General features: G+C 41.1%; 1 protein-coding gene across 7 annotated transcripts in view; it reads left to right on the top strand.

Annotated features, from left to right (window-relative positions):
- Positions 285–14,210, top strand: part of TNC (tenascin C) — a 161,288-nt gene continuing 147,362 nt past the window's right edge. For 3 of the 7 annotated variants that reach the window (XM_021413965.1, XM_021413958.1, XM_021413959.1), the window contains exon 1: positions 3,451–3,515. The gene's annotated coding sequence lies outside the window, so the exon portion shown is untranslated. Of the gene's footprint in view, positions 304–3,395; positions 3,516–14,210 lie in introns of those variants that run through there. The other 4 variants (XM_021413966.1, XM_021413961.1, XM_021413963.1 and 1 more) reach the window with 4 other exon arrangements.

Genomic DNA, 14,210 nt, shown 5'->3' with positions numbered 1-14,210 from the left:
TGTTTCCTCTTGCCCCTGACTGTGCTCTGTGGAGCAGCTGACATTTATTATTTCCTGATAAAATAGAGCAAATGCGGATTTTCTAGATGTCTTCGGGTCTTGTTTAAAGTGATCTGTGCAGTATTTCAATATTTTGAAGTCATATAGACTTTTTAGTGTTCCTCACAGCAATGCATGTTTAGTGTTGTTGCTACTGCTCATGCAAAGCAGCTCTAAGTTGCCTTGTTTTTCCTTTCTAGAGCAAGATGTTTTTATATGCTGCCTGGATTCTTCTTTCTCATTCCTTCTGCATTGCATGAGATGGTAGGTGGGAATATGCAGCCAGATGATAATAATTTATTACTGACCTGTCACAGGTGTTGAGAAGTCTTTCTAGCTAATGCTGTAAGTGGAGCATTTCTGTCCTTTACTTGCCTTTAGTGAGCTAAGGATACAGGCTGATGAGAGGCAATAGCATGCCTAAATTTCTTTTTCTTACTACGTAAGATTTAATTGAAGCTATGTGATGATTATTGGTGTTAGTTGTTGCATTGTCTTTCCTAAAGTGAGTCTCATTCTCTTCTCTGTGTCTGCTCAGAGTTCAGAATTGAGTTTGTTAGTACTAAGTTTGTTTCTTACTTCTCCAAGTATATACAGGATATATAGAAGCAATGACATTTGTCCTTACTCTTGAATAAGATGAATAAGCTGGGAGATTCAGTCACCTGTTAGCCTTTCTAGAATTATGATCCTGATAAAATCTCATTCTGATACTGTTGCAGGTGTTTCAGGGTATGGTTTTATAACCAAACAGGGATAGAGGGGCCAGGGGCTCTTAGGTTTGGGGAAAAAAAATCCTCTACTAAATTCAGCAACGTTTGGGTCAGTTATAACTCAGTACTGTTGTAGGACAAAACAATGTATGTATGTTATACAATACCAAGATGTATTTTGAGGAATTAATTTATCATCCCTCCCCTCAAAAGAAAACCTCTCTTCCTACAAAGAAAGAAGAAATTTATAAATGAATATTGGCTTTCGCTGTGAGCAAATACTTGTTTTTGATGGTAGAAGGTCAGACCTTTCTGTCCTGCCTTCTTGCCCCTCTTGATGCAAAGAAGCATTTGGAGTCAGAATCTAGTACCAAATTTGAATGTGTTGTTCTAGATGCATGAAGATATTTACACATTTGTCCTAGCCTGCGTAGGTGTATAGTATAAATCACCAAGTTTTAGCTATTCTTTACATAATCAAGGATTATGTAATAAGGATTTTGCCACAACTGAGTGCTGAATTAGAAAGTTCTACTGCTGTTGGTAGTATGTGAAATGAGGTATGTGTTGTGCAATAATGCATTAGAGTGTAACTCAGTGAGTATCTGTTGTATTCTAAAGCCATAAAATAAATTCTTTTAAAGAATGTTTTTCCACATTCCGTTTGGCTCTCTTTATGCTGACCTTAAATATGATGGAACAATCAGTCCAGCAGGTTGTGACTGCTTCTCCTTAGGCGTGAATTTATTTTGACAACCTGTGAATTTGCAGGTGGTTTAAAAGTATAGTAGTCCATCAGCTTTCAGCCATACCAATTGTTGGGATGCAAGCAGCTCTGGTTTTGTGTTAAAACTCTCTAATTGTTTAATTGCACTTTTCCTTTCTTGGGGAGGCACTGTGAAGAAATAGCAGAAGGCATAGCGGACTGTCTGCTTTGTCTTGTTACTACATCATGAAATATGTTCAGGTTAGCACACTTGTGCTTGTTCTGAGGAAATTATCACCTAAAGTCACCTCTTAGATTACATTTTTTTTACATTTTTCTTTATTTTCAAGAAAGCACTGTGCTGTTGGAAATGTTCCCAGACATAGCAGTATCAGAGGGAGTGCTTGTAAATATGGATTTTCTCAGACCCCTGATGGATGGAATTATTCTTAATTGGATATTGCTTAAATGTATAAATTCACTAAAATAAGCTACAAGTGGAACACTACTCAAAGGTTGTTCAAAAGTATTTGGCAAAATGAATAATTTATTATTTGTGGTGGAGACATGTCATCTAATCAGGAGGGAAGAACTGAGCCTTGAGCCTCAGACAGAAACAGGAGATCCCAATGTAATTATTCTGTTTGCATTTAGAAATGAAAGGGAAATCTAGCACTTGCAGCTAATCACACTTACAATGTGAAAAAAACATGAGAGTATGGGCTGTTTTTTTGCAAACGCACATTATGAGGACTGAACACTTTACTAAAGAACATAGCCCTAAAGCTGACAGAGACAAGGTGTGAAACATGCCCTCCCCAGGCTGTTCTGTGACTGTTTAACAATTTGGCTGCATTCATTCTAATGCAGTTTCATTAAATGCAAGACAATTCAACACTAAAGCTGAACAGTTAACATCCAGAAGTCACTCCTCTGCTTTGAGAGCATCAGCTTCCACCAGAAACCAGTAGGATACTCCCTTAAGTGTTGCAGGCAAAACTCTTTGAAAAGCCCGCAGAGAAAGCGACTGTGAGCCCTTGCTCCTTTCCATCTGTTTCTAGGAACAATTTTACAAAGCAGAAGAATTTAAAGCATCCATGCTTATTTTATTTCAGATAAAGTGTCCTGATCCCTCAGCTGTGTAGGTTCTGTGGTGACTTATGTATCGCAGTGTGTAGTCACAATAACATTCAGAGAAGGAAAATCAAATGCTGTGTGCTATCTGCTGGATTCATTTTTCCAGAGTCTTTTTTTACCTGACAGAATTATGGAGGTTGTCTGCTTTGCTGTAGTCGCAGTGGGGAAGCATCCTGAGGTCTGCTTTCCCCAAATCATAACTTCTTTTTGGTCTTTCTACTGGACCTAAACCTTCCATGCCACAGCAGTTGCCAATCAGTCTTTCACATTCACATTGTGGTGAGTCTTCAATTCTGAGTGATGTTTGTTTTCAGTTCAGAGTGATGCTCACTGCTGTGAGGATTATTACTTTGAGTGCTAAGCACTGAAAATAGTAATAGAAATTTCAGGGGGAGGGGATCCTCATGCCGCTTTTACAACACTATGAAGGAGGGATAAAGGAAACACAAAATGTTCTGCCTGGAAGCGTCCTGCATAAGTGTTAAATGACAGCATGTATGCGAGGTGACAGACTGCAGCATCTGTGCTGTAAATGCACTGAAATTAAATGTTCTCTTTTGTTATTACAGTTATTCAGACTGCAAAGAGTAAAATAACTATTCCTGACTGCATGGGGTTCTGTAAATAGACTTTGCCAAAACATAAATTGCTCAGTTACACTGGGCATTGAATATTAATGGTGCACAGGTGTATGGGAATTGCCAAGTCATGGCCTGAACCAATGATTGATCACCTGGTGAAGGGACACAGCCAGCCCTGGGAGCACAGGTGAAAGCAATTCATCTGTGCCATGGGAAGGGGTGGAACCAGGTTGCACCCCTCCCTAAGCCTCATTTAAGGGCTGCCTGACACAATGGGAGGTTCTGTACCTGGAGATTTCTCCTTTTGGAGTATTTGGTGGGCCCTGATCCTTGGGATGGGTAAGCAAATTTTTCTTTTTTTAGTTAGATTGTGACTATCATCTTTTTCTGGGTGATTTAGAACTAGACCCCTCTCATTGCTTTTCCCTACAACAGGCAGTGGCAATTTGCCTTAAAAAGAGGATGGTGAGTTTCAATCTTATGCTGCACCTTGCTTCTAAGCAAGGCAGCAACTGAAGTCTGAGACCTCTTATAAAATGAGGATATTAGTGGTCTATTTAGACTTAGGCAACACAAATTGGGGAATACTTCTTGATAACACAGTATGTGGCCTTGAGTCCCAAAGTGTGTGTGTGTGTGTGTGTGTGTGTGTGTGTGTGTGTGTGTGTTGACCTGCAGTAGCTGAGAACATGGCTTCAAACTTGTGCTCTCAGCCCCATGCTGCTTCTGTTACAATCCCACAGCTATAGCAGTATGCCTGCTTCCTCACTGGGTCTTACGCACTAGGTCTGGAGTGAGAGTTCCCTGAGTTGGATAGAAATAAAAGAGAAACTATAGGGCAAGATTAATTATGGAGGAGGAGATGAAGTGAGGCAGTGGTACTGAAAGAATTCTGGATTCCTACCCAAGGAGAATGCATGTAATGCTTGGGGGGGAAGGAAGCTGTAACAAAGATGTTTTAACCTGGCATAAACCGTAGTTTTCATACATTCATTTTAAATGAGGCTATTAAACAGAGTACAATGTACAGCAGCACTATGGGATGTTGGAAGCCAGACTGGCTCTACAATCTTGTATGAAAAGGGTGCACACAGCTCACTTATGTGCTCTGGAAAATCCTGACTTCTATTACGAAGAGGTGTGTGTGTGGTGTGTTATAAATCTTTGCAGGAGGAGCACGGTATGTTCTTTTGGGACCTGTATCGCTAGCACAGGGAGTTGGAGGCCTGTTACTTTGAATTATATTTATTTGGTTTCTTTCATTATGTCGGTGGGAGTTTTGGCGCAACAAAGTCTGTGTGCAACTGAATTTTCTTAAATACAAACATAAGAAGGTGGAAGCAATTGTTTTTCAGGCTGTGGTTTCTTATTCTCATCCAAGTACAGTGCTTGCCCATGCTGTCCTCAGGCAAAGGCTGGGATGCTCCATGCTGCTGGCTGCAGTGCTAGATTCCCTGCCTGCAAGGGATGCTGGGGAGAGGTGATAGCAAACCTCCCCCTGTTGAGAGGTTCCTGCTGCTACAGAATTAAGGGTACATGTACGCTGCTAGAGTTATTCCAGGTGTGAGGGTTTGCACATGCACGGAAGGCAAAGAAGAGCTTAAACCGATCTTACAATCTCAATTTTTAAGGATTAGTTATTTGCTTAACAGCATTTGAAAGTCTAATTTTGGTATCAACTCCACTCAGCTCTTTATGAGTATACTGATGACAAGCAGCTCCTAGCAAAAACTAAAGGCTGGAGTGCCAGGAGGCAGTAGTGTGGTTACCAGTCACTGAACTAACACAAAGTCCTGCAAAGATGCTTGTTCGTGTGAGATGGCCTTTTGAAATGTGCCTACTCAGACAAACTGGAGAAACTTCTCAACTAGGAAGTTCAGAGCAATCCTTTAAGGCTTATTCCTGGAAAAGTGTAATGTTTAATCATTGCTTGCCCCACTTCTTTAGCATGACACCATGTCTTAGATTTTTTTTCCTCCTCTGCTTTGTCTCCTTTCCCTGGTGCACATCAATATCCTCCCACAACCATGTGCACAAATGACTGTGTGCAGCTGTGACCTTACCTTCTGGCTGTGATTCACTGAGCTGCCAAACAACTTGCACTATTAAGCTGAGGCAGGGTTTGTCAGCATTCATCAGAAATTCACCTCGTTGTCTCAAAGAATGCAGCACCTCACCCAAGATGGCCTGGTGGAAACCTGAAGGATAAATGCAGTAGTTGATACGATATTTTGCAGGTTGCTAATGTTTTCCAGCTGTGTGATTTGTGAGGGTTTTGTGTATGACTGTGCTTTAGCACAGACAGTATTTGGAGGAAAAAAACAACCCACCCAGCTGACCCATAATCAATACAAGTTCCCTCCTATGCCCCACTGGTTCTGAAACTTTTGTAGTGAATTGTAGTAAATAATTGAGTTTCAGGTAGCATAGGTCTGCATCTTTCATGTTTATCCTGAACATGTATAAACTCCTTTTTTTTTTCCTAGTCCTATTTTCCACTGATCTGTTCTTGGAAGCTTTGTGGTGACAATGTTATTTGGCTTTTTTTTTTTTTGCCAATGCTACAATCAACACATTCACTGTATCTTCTAGTGGTGAAAAATAACAACTGAAAATGTGGGTGGGTGGTTTTCTTGTGGTTTTTTTTTTTGGTAATAGAATACTGGCCATCAAATCTAAATTTAGTCATCCAGAACTTTGTCTGGCTTTGAAATTGGGGCTCTTGGCCGCTTATTAGCAGAAAGAAATGGAAAGTCAACAAAACAAAGCACAGTTTGTCATATGTCCAGTTCAAGGGAGCAAGTTTAGAGTTGTTTTCTGTGGCAACTGGCTGCAGGCGGTGGTAGATTGAGTCCTCTATAAGACACTGTTAAAGGACTGCAGCTTCTGCTTCATGCAGTCTTCCTGCATGCGATGTTACTGTATGAAAGGCTTTCGAGGACTACAAGAGAAAAGCTTAATTAAGAGGGAAATTATCAATCTTTTTGTTTCCTGGGCGAATACCAAGAAAAACAACCTATATGAGCAGAAGTAAAATGAAGGATCCCTCCTGCTTTCTCTAAAGGTATCATCCTGAGATGCAGTTTACTGTGCTTGTTTCCATACAGTATGAATGCTTTGACCCAAAGAAGGGAACGTCCCTTCCTGCTGTCAGTGACCCCAGTGGCTGTGTGCACAGCAAGGCTGGTTAATCCATCTTTCATTCTACCTGCTGCTTTCTTCATGGCCTTGCCCCCTACATTTCTAGTTGTTGTAGCTGTGACTGCTGCCTGCAGTGCTCCTCACATCTGTGTGCTGGTATTGGATGGGTGATTGGTACTGGGCGCCCTTGGCTGTAAGTTCACAGGGGTTTGTGCCAATAGCAGATGTGATGGATGAAAAGGGCTTGCCAGTGTTGTGCTGGGATTTGGGAACAGTCTGTTATAAAGGCTCTAAGTTTGTTGGTGTCCTGACCATATAACTGAAATAGGCTTAAAAGAAGATGAGGAATCGTGAACATACCAAAATGTAAGGAGGGTGAATCGTCTGCTCCAAACTTCCTGCCTTGACGTTACACCTACCAGCTCACTTTGTCGCTATCTAGTATTTTCTTTGCTGTGCTGTTGAGCACAATTTCAGAGGCAAAAGTGTTAGGATCAGGGCTTTGTCAGCTTAATAAAACTGACTTTGTTTTATAAGTTTTCCAATTTTGGGTGGAAATGCAGCCATCTTTCACACGGTCTGAGCTTTCCTGCGTTGCTTTGCACTGCTTTGCATACCTTGAAGATCTAAATCTTCTTGTTGCAATTTGATCTGGCTTATAAGGCACAGTTCTCATTTGTGTATCTTTTGACTCTCCAAACTCTGCCTTAAGATGTTCAGTATCTGTTTGTTGTCAGATGAGAATCAGGTATAGTTCAGAAGCCAATAACATCTGTGCGAGCACTTAAACTCTAGTGTTTTGTTGCCATGCGAAGTTACAACTATGTAAATGAACTTACTGGCCTCGTAGAATGTTTCTCATGAAGCGAAAAGCACGTGTTTTGTTTTGCACAGCTGCTATAGAATCCCCTACCATAAGGTTAGCTCTTCCTAGAAGCATTAATCAATTTGTGTGCTCTCCCTCCTGTGCTATGACAGGCTACCTGTATTTCAATGGAAGCTGAGAGCAGCTGGTGAGTTTGTGTAGCAGGTAGATGAAGCTTTTGAAAAATGAGTGTCAGAATGCCATCTGGTGAAGAAGAGAGCTGCTTTCCACCGTTGCCTTGTGGTCTTGGCAAGCACAAGGTTGATGTGAATTCAGACTTTGCTGTGGAAAGGCTGATGCTACTTCTGTCCCATATGCCTGGCTTTTCACATATATTGAAGAGTTATTTCACTTCAGTGTTCTTATGCTCTATAATTTTGATATAGACTTAGATATACACGGAATACTTCTGCAACATTGCAGCTGTCAGGAGATTCCCTTGCCCAACAACATTCATGTGTGCTGTTTTAGCTTTTTGGGAAGAAGATTCTAATGCAAGAATCAAGTATCTTACCACATGGTGAACTTCAGTTTTCTTTTGTGTAAATGAAGTACTTCCCATCTGGTATGATGCTTGCACTGATGTGCAGTTGTGCTTACAGCTGCTTCTACCACTCACCTCTCAGATGCTGGAGTTCTGCAGGGAGTAAGCGTGTTTGCTGCTGTACAGGAAGTACCTGCTGAACTCCGCTCAGGGCAAGTAATCAAGGGCTGTTGAGGGGAATGGTTTGAACTGTAAACTCTGGATTAGTGAGTGCTGAAAGGATTTTCCTTTTCCATTCCTCTAGCCTGGCAGGATCTTCAGATAGGCAGTAGTCACAAAAGACATCAAAGTTCCTGGATGTGGCGAGAGTCTCACTTCTGATAGATACCTTTCTCTGGTTTTCCATTTAGCTGATGTTTTCTTTTCTGGTGAGATAGAGAAACTATCTTTTACTGAAGGTGCTGTATATCTTAGGCTCCTACTTCTAGCAGCAAGGTAGAGCCCTCCAAGCTTTCCAGGGGATAAACATTCCCAAGTTTAGATTAGATTCATGCAGTACAAAATTGAAATTCAAAATGGGGTGTGGGGTTGAATCAGTGGTAGACTTCAAGCTTGCTGAGGACAACACTGAGGCTTTAAGAGTGATTTGCTAGGTAGGTTTCTGAGTGACAGTTCAGCTGTAACATTTCCATGTTATAAGCAAAAGGGTGGGGGGGGGAGGGGAGAGGAGTGAAATGAGAGGATGTTCTTTGTGGATCTGGAGTCAAAATGTGACTTAATGAAAAGGTGTGACCCTGAAAGCATCTTAGAATCTGGTGGAGTTTGGATGGCAAGTTTTCGTGATTGCTATTGCAGCCCAGTTAGGATCTCAAGGTATGCTGGTAATGTGTCTGCTTGAAACTTGAGGTTCTTTTTATTGGTATCTTTGTGGAGAAACTTAATGATATTTCTCTCTCATTTAAATTTGCTTCTTACTGCATGGTGGAGACTTGTGGCTGCTAGAGCAGGCTGTGCTGGTATCAGTTCACTGGTGTGTTCAGGTGCTGCTTCTTCTGATTTTTTTTTTTGCGTATTTACCTATAGGACTAGGGTTGGAAAAACTTTTAAAACAGATTTCTTCTGAGTGAAATGAGAAGGCAGCTGTACTCTTGCAGTCTAGTTTTCCATTCTGTTGCATCAGCTGTATAGCAGCACGCTTCAAGTGAGCCCCACAAAGAAATGCACTTTTGGTGCTTCAACACATCTCATCCCAGCCTGGCAGAAATGCACAGAGGGAATGTACCTGTGCTTCAGTAACAAGGGAATTGATTTGAGATTTTAGGAGAAGGCTTACACAAAATTTGTACAAGCTTTGTACAAATTAGTGTACTCAACCATAATAACAACATATTTATAATCCTACAGCTAGTAGAATAACGGTCAATGTTTTATATGCTCTTCCTGAACAAGAGAAAGAACAACTCTGTCTTAGGGTACCAGACTCCATATTTCTCACCTTTTTTTTTCCCCCCACACGCTTCCTTAGGAGGTAATGTAAAAATGACTTGATCAATACTTAATTTATTGCCCTAGAAATAGCACTGGAGATCTGGCACTAAATCAAATGTATGTGGGGAGAGCGTGTTTTTTATGCTTACCATGAGTGAAATGATACTTTTAATATATGTATGAATCAACTGGGACAAAAGGAGCTGGAGTTTCCATTAACTACATTGATGGTATTTTTAAGAAGCTGTCTGGCAGATCCATTAGCTGTTGTTACAGCTTTCAGGAATTGTTAGGACTATTTAAACATCCCAATGCTCTGACCCCAGTGCACGTAGCATAAGGAAGCGGTGTTCCTTTGCTGTAGCGAATAATTCATTCTCAGCTTCTTGCTGGAGGGAACGTGGGATTAGCTGTAATGAAAGAATATCCAGAGATCTGTTCCTCACCCTGCTGAATTTAATCAAGGGTGGTGGTGGTGGTGTGGTTATAGAATTGGATGAGAACTAATAATATTCTTAGGATATGACCTAAGTTCTTTCAGCTTCTAAAGGATATGGCTGCTGGTGACAAAGTCAAATGAGCGTAGGACACCTGTAACTATAATTGCCTGTCTGAGCTGATTAAAGTGTTCCCATGTGGTTCAGGCTTCTGAAGAATCCTCCCTAAATTCTTCACGGCCAAGATATTTTTTTTAGGAATGAGACCACCTGTCTCTACAAAGTACTTCAGCAGCAGCACCTGAATCTGAGCACAAGTAGCGTCATTCAGGTTATGGCAGACCTGGGGCTAAGTCTGACTGCATCTCTTGTATTGAAATGTGGAGGTACTCACTAGAAAGTGAGGTAATGTGAATGTCTGATGGCCTGAAGGGAGCCAAGTCATTAACTCAGTTTGGGATCTGTCCCTCAGATACTCCAGGTACTTGCATCAAAGGAATATATTTCCATAGAAGCTGATCTTAGGAATGCTTAATGATGTAAAATATTGCACTAAAAGCAAGCATGGGCCCAAGATGAAGTGCTGAGTTTGAGCTATATGCTGTTCTAAGTGTTAATGAAGAGCTTGATTCTGATTTAAGTGAGGTATCCTTCTGCATTTGGCCTCTCTAGTTCAATCTTGATCAAGATTTTGTCACTCGTTACTTCATATTCAGGAAATCTCTTTTTTAGAAGTTCTGGTATTACCATTTCTCAGCCATGAGCCATTCCTCAGGAGCTTGATTCTAACTCTGAAGTAGGAGTATTGTGTGTGGTATGTACTCAACTGGTCCAGCTGGTCTGGAAGCAAGCACCAACGAGGAGGAATATGGATGCTGTCCAATGGTCAGGAAGCAATCCATAGCTTGCCTACTTGCATTTAACTTCTTGACTGTGTTCCTCAAGTTTCCAGTTGGTAAATTCCACGTCCATTTGTTACTTTGAGAAACAACTGTAGGAAAAAAAACTCCAAGGTCTCCAAATCCCACTATTCCTTGATTGTCAACATGGGGAGCTATAAGCAGCAAAGACACAGGTGTGTGTTTTTGTGAGATCCATGAATGGATGCTTTAGAAAGGGTGTGATTTTAATTGCAAGTCCAGGGAATTCCAGGAAATGCTTGGCATTGTATGTTTGAAGTACATCTTTGGGCTGAAAACAAGGGAAAGTTGAGTGAACTGATGCAAGCTGAAGCTAAAAAGATGATTATTTTTTCCCCTTTCTGACTTGAAAACATTGTATAGTCCTAGAGTAAATTGCTTTTGTTGAAATCTGGCAAAAATAAGCAAAGTTTACTGGAAAATTTCATTGCCAAGGAAAATAATGTTATGATCAGCTCTCTTGAATTAGTGATGAGCAGCCTGTCGAGATTGCTGATATACAGACTGAAGACAGGCTTGGCACTATGGAATTAGTTTCTCACTTGTCAGTGTACATCACTGCTGGTGTGACTCAAATGCCCCTGCTAGTTCACACCTTCTTGATGCATCCTTAATAAAAATTCTGTGTGTGCATCTTCAAGCAAAATGATCTGCACTGGAAAACTGGCTAGTCAAAACTAAGAGACAGAGTTCAGAGGTCTTGTCTATCGCTTGCATAGACTAAATCACATGGCTATTACAGGGAGTGGATAGCAGAAGTCCTTTCAGACAGACTTAAGATTCGGGTTTGAGTAAGGCATAACTGGTTTTTGATCAGTAGTGCATGGTCAAGGAGAAGGGATGAACAGGTAGCTGTCCTCTGACAAGTGGAACATCTCCAGGCTGTGAAGGGTACATCTTCTGTTCCCACTGAGGGATGGGGAAGGCTGTAGCAGCTGCCTCTTATCTCACAATCAAACACATTGAAGCAGTTGAAGTGAAGTATTTATGCTACTGGAATATTTGTTTATCTGATGGTCCTTGTTCTGATTCTTTTTGCTTTTCCAAAGAACTGAAAATAAGTGACGTGTGTGCCTTAGTATAAACAAGAAATGCATGACTTCTCATGTCAGTTGGAATTAGTAATGCTTTGTGGTGCTCTGAGTGATTTAATGAAATACTCATGTGTGTTGACGAACAGCAAGTAAACATCAATTATAAGGGAGAACAAGAAGCTGCTTAATTTCGCTTGTTTTGGCTTTAGATAGAAAACCTTGAGAACAGAAGGCTGATCTTTTAAGTCAGCAGCTCTTGATATTAAGGGTAATGTAGCTTAGGAGGGGAGAACTATCATGGGAACATACATCTTCAACAGTTTCTAAGAAGCTGTAGGAGTGAGGTGAAAAACAGGGCTACAAAAAGAAAACTGTTTTCAAAGATGAATCCTCTTCTAAACAGCCTGTTTCACTGAACAGAAGTCACAACAATCCAGCGCTGCTGGGGCAGGGAGATTGAGTGGCTATAATATATGTAGGAAGGAGAAGCTATTACAGCTGGATTACAGTGCAACAGCTCTGACGTTCTGTTTGCCCCTGGCTTGGGGTATGTAGGAAGTTGGCAGCAGGCTTTATTTTCACCTGTCCAGCCCTCCCCACTGACTTCTCTTTTCAATTCCACAGCCTTAAACAGGATGCTGTGTGAAAACCTGACTGCCTGCATAGGATGCTTCACTGTAATCCACAGCTTACAGCTTGGTATTGTTTTCTCCCTAGCTGGATGAACCTCTGGTCTGAAAAAGTGTGGCAACGTGGGCTTTTCTTTGGCAAGTTCATTGGAGGAAAACAAACAAGTATTTAAGGCTCCTGTTACTTGGGTAAACTTTGAATGTTTTCAGCATGTAGAAGTACCTTTGCAGTTTAAGAAGGTGAACCAGACTATGGACATCTTCTCTGGAGAATGCAATGTTTTTGCAGGCTGCTACAGTGATAACCTCATTGCAAGTGGTGCTGTTAGGTTCAACTCTGATTTCTTTCGAAGCCGTGCTATTCTCTGAGGCTTTGATATCATGGAAGGTGCACCTAGGTCCCAACTGTGAGAACAGAGCTTCATTTTTAATAAAACAGAATTATTTCAGGGAAGGGTAGATCTTCATAGAAGACAGAAGGGACTGAAAGCAATTGAAGAATACGCTGGGGGGGGAAAGTGAGAGCAGAGGGATTTAAAGTCAGCTCCAAGACTTTCTTTATTGGTGGTTTTTTTTGTGTTTTTTTTCTATGGGGATTGTGAAAACCAGTGTACCTTAGAAATCCATTTCTGGTTCTATGTTTTTGCATGCTGGATCTTAAAATGGAACTAGATGAAGCATTAACTAAAGTTTGGAGACAAACAGAAATTCTTTAGTTATATAATTATTAAATGATCATGCATCATTTTTAGGAGGAGGTATAGCAGAACTTTTTCCCTGGGATCTTCTAAACATTTAATTCTTCCAGCTTTGGGGCGAGTTCTTACAACAAACTTGATGTTTTTATTCCTTTGGAAGTTCCCTCAAGTTGTAAATTAACCATGCTTAATTTAAGGGTCGAATGGTATTGTGGATTAAAGCAGTTTTAATCTGTCAAGAATGTTTTTGCTTTGCCAGGCCACTTTATTACTGGAAGTTCTCATCTTTTATTTGGAAGTTTCAAAACTGTGCCCTTAAATATGAGTTAGTTTCACTGTCTACATTCGGCAGTCAGCAATGCAATCTTTGCTCAGATACTTAATCCCTCATACTTTGCTTTTGTATTTTTTCTACAGAAATAAGGCTTGGAAAAAAGCTGCTTCTACAGTGCTGACGAAATAAACATAATACATTTTTTTTGCCAGTTTTTTCTTCTAAACTGGCTCGATGATATTGTTTCAGGTAGGCTGTTGCTGTAGTACAAAGGCAGGATGGGCTGAAAGGATCCTTGGGCTGAAGAATGGTTTCAGCCCTGCTCAGCTAGTTCAGGTGTGATTTGTGCAGGTCTCTTCATAAGGGCTTCCTGTCCTGTTCATTTACTAAAGCACTCTATATTATTCAGATATCTGTCCCACCCTTTCCCCCAAATGTCATAACGTGGCTCTGGCAGCAGGCTGGGGGGTTCCCAGCTGCGGTGCAGTCAGTGGGCCCGGGGAGCAGGGCACTTCAGCTGTGCTTTGTGGGGGCTGGTGGCAGGAGATGTTTTGGGTAGTGGTGGTAGTTTGAACCCTTTCACCGAAAATGAGGTCTGAGATTTGGTGCAGATTCAAGTGCATCTGTCTGTAACTCTCACCTTCTTCTGCTGATGACCTTCTTGTGCTTAAATGCACCAGCTATGTTAGATGTCAGTACCATCCCTTTTGCTGGCATGCCTCTGCTGAAATAAGCAGTGTTTATGAGAAGGCAGTGCTTGATGATGCTAAAGACGACAAAACAAGGAGATGCTATTGATCAAAGGTCTTATACAGTTTTAAGGATGAATGCAAAGAAAAATGCTGTCATTTTTTTTCCTAGAATGAAAAATCCCTGGCTTCTGTGAGACGAGCTCTGCTCCTTTTCCCCTTTTCTTAACTGAGTGCTGAAGGCACCAAGCACTTTTTTCTTTTCTCATAGACCTCCCAGGAGCCTTATCTGACCATGCTGCCCTTGCTTTTAAATGGTTTCTTGCTTCCCTTCTTTCAGAGCATTTTAAAAACAATTCTGCCTCATTTGGTATG

Source organism: Numida meleagris, chromosome 16, assembly GCF_002078875.1.
Source record: "Numida meleagris isolate 19003 breed g44 Domestic line chromosome 16, NumMel1.0, whole genome shotgun sequence".
In the NCBI taxonomy this organism is placed as follows: domain Eukaryota; kingdom Metazoa; phylum Chordata; class Aves; order Galliformes; family Numididae; genus Numida; species Numida meleagris.
This window is presented reverse-complemented; position numbering and strand designations above follow the sequence as displayed.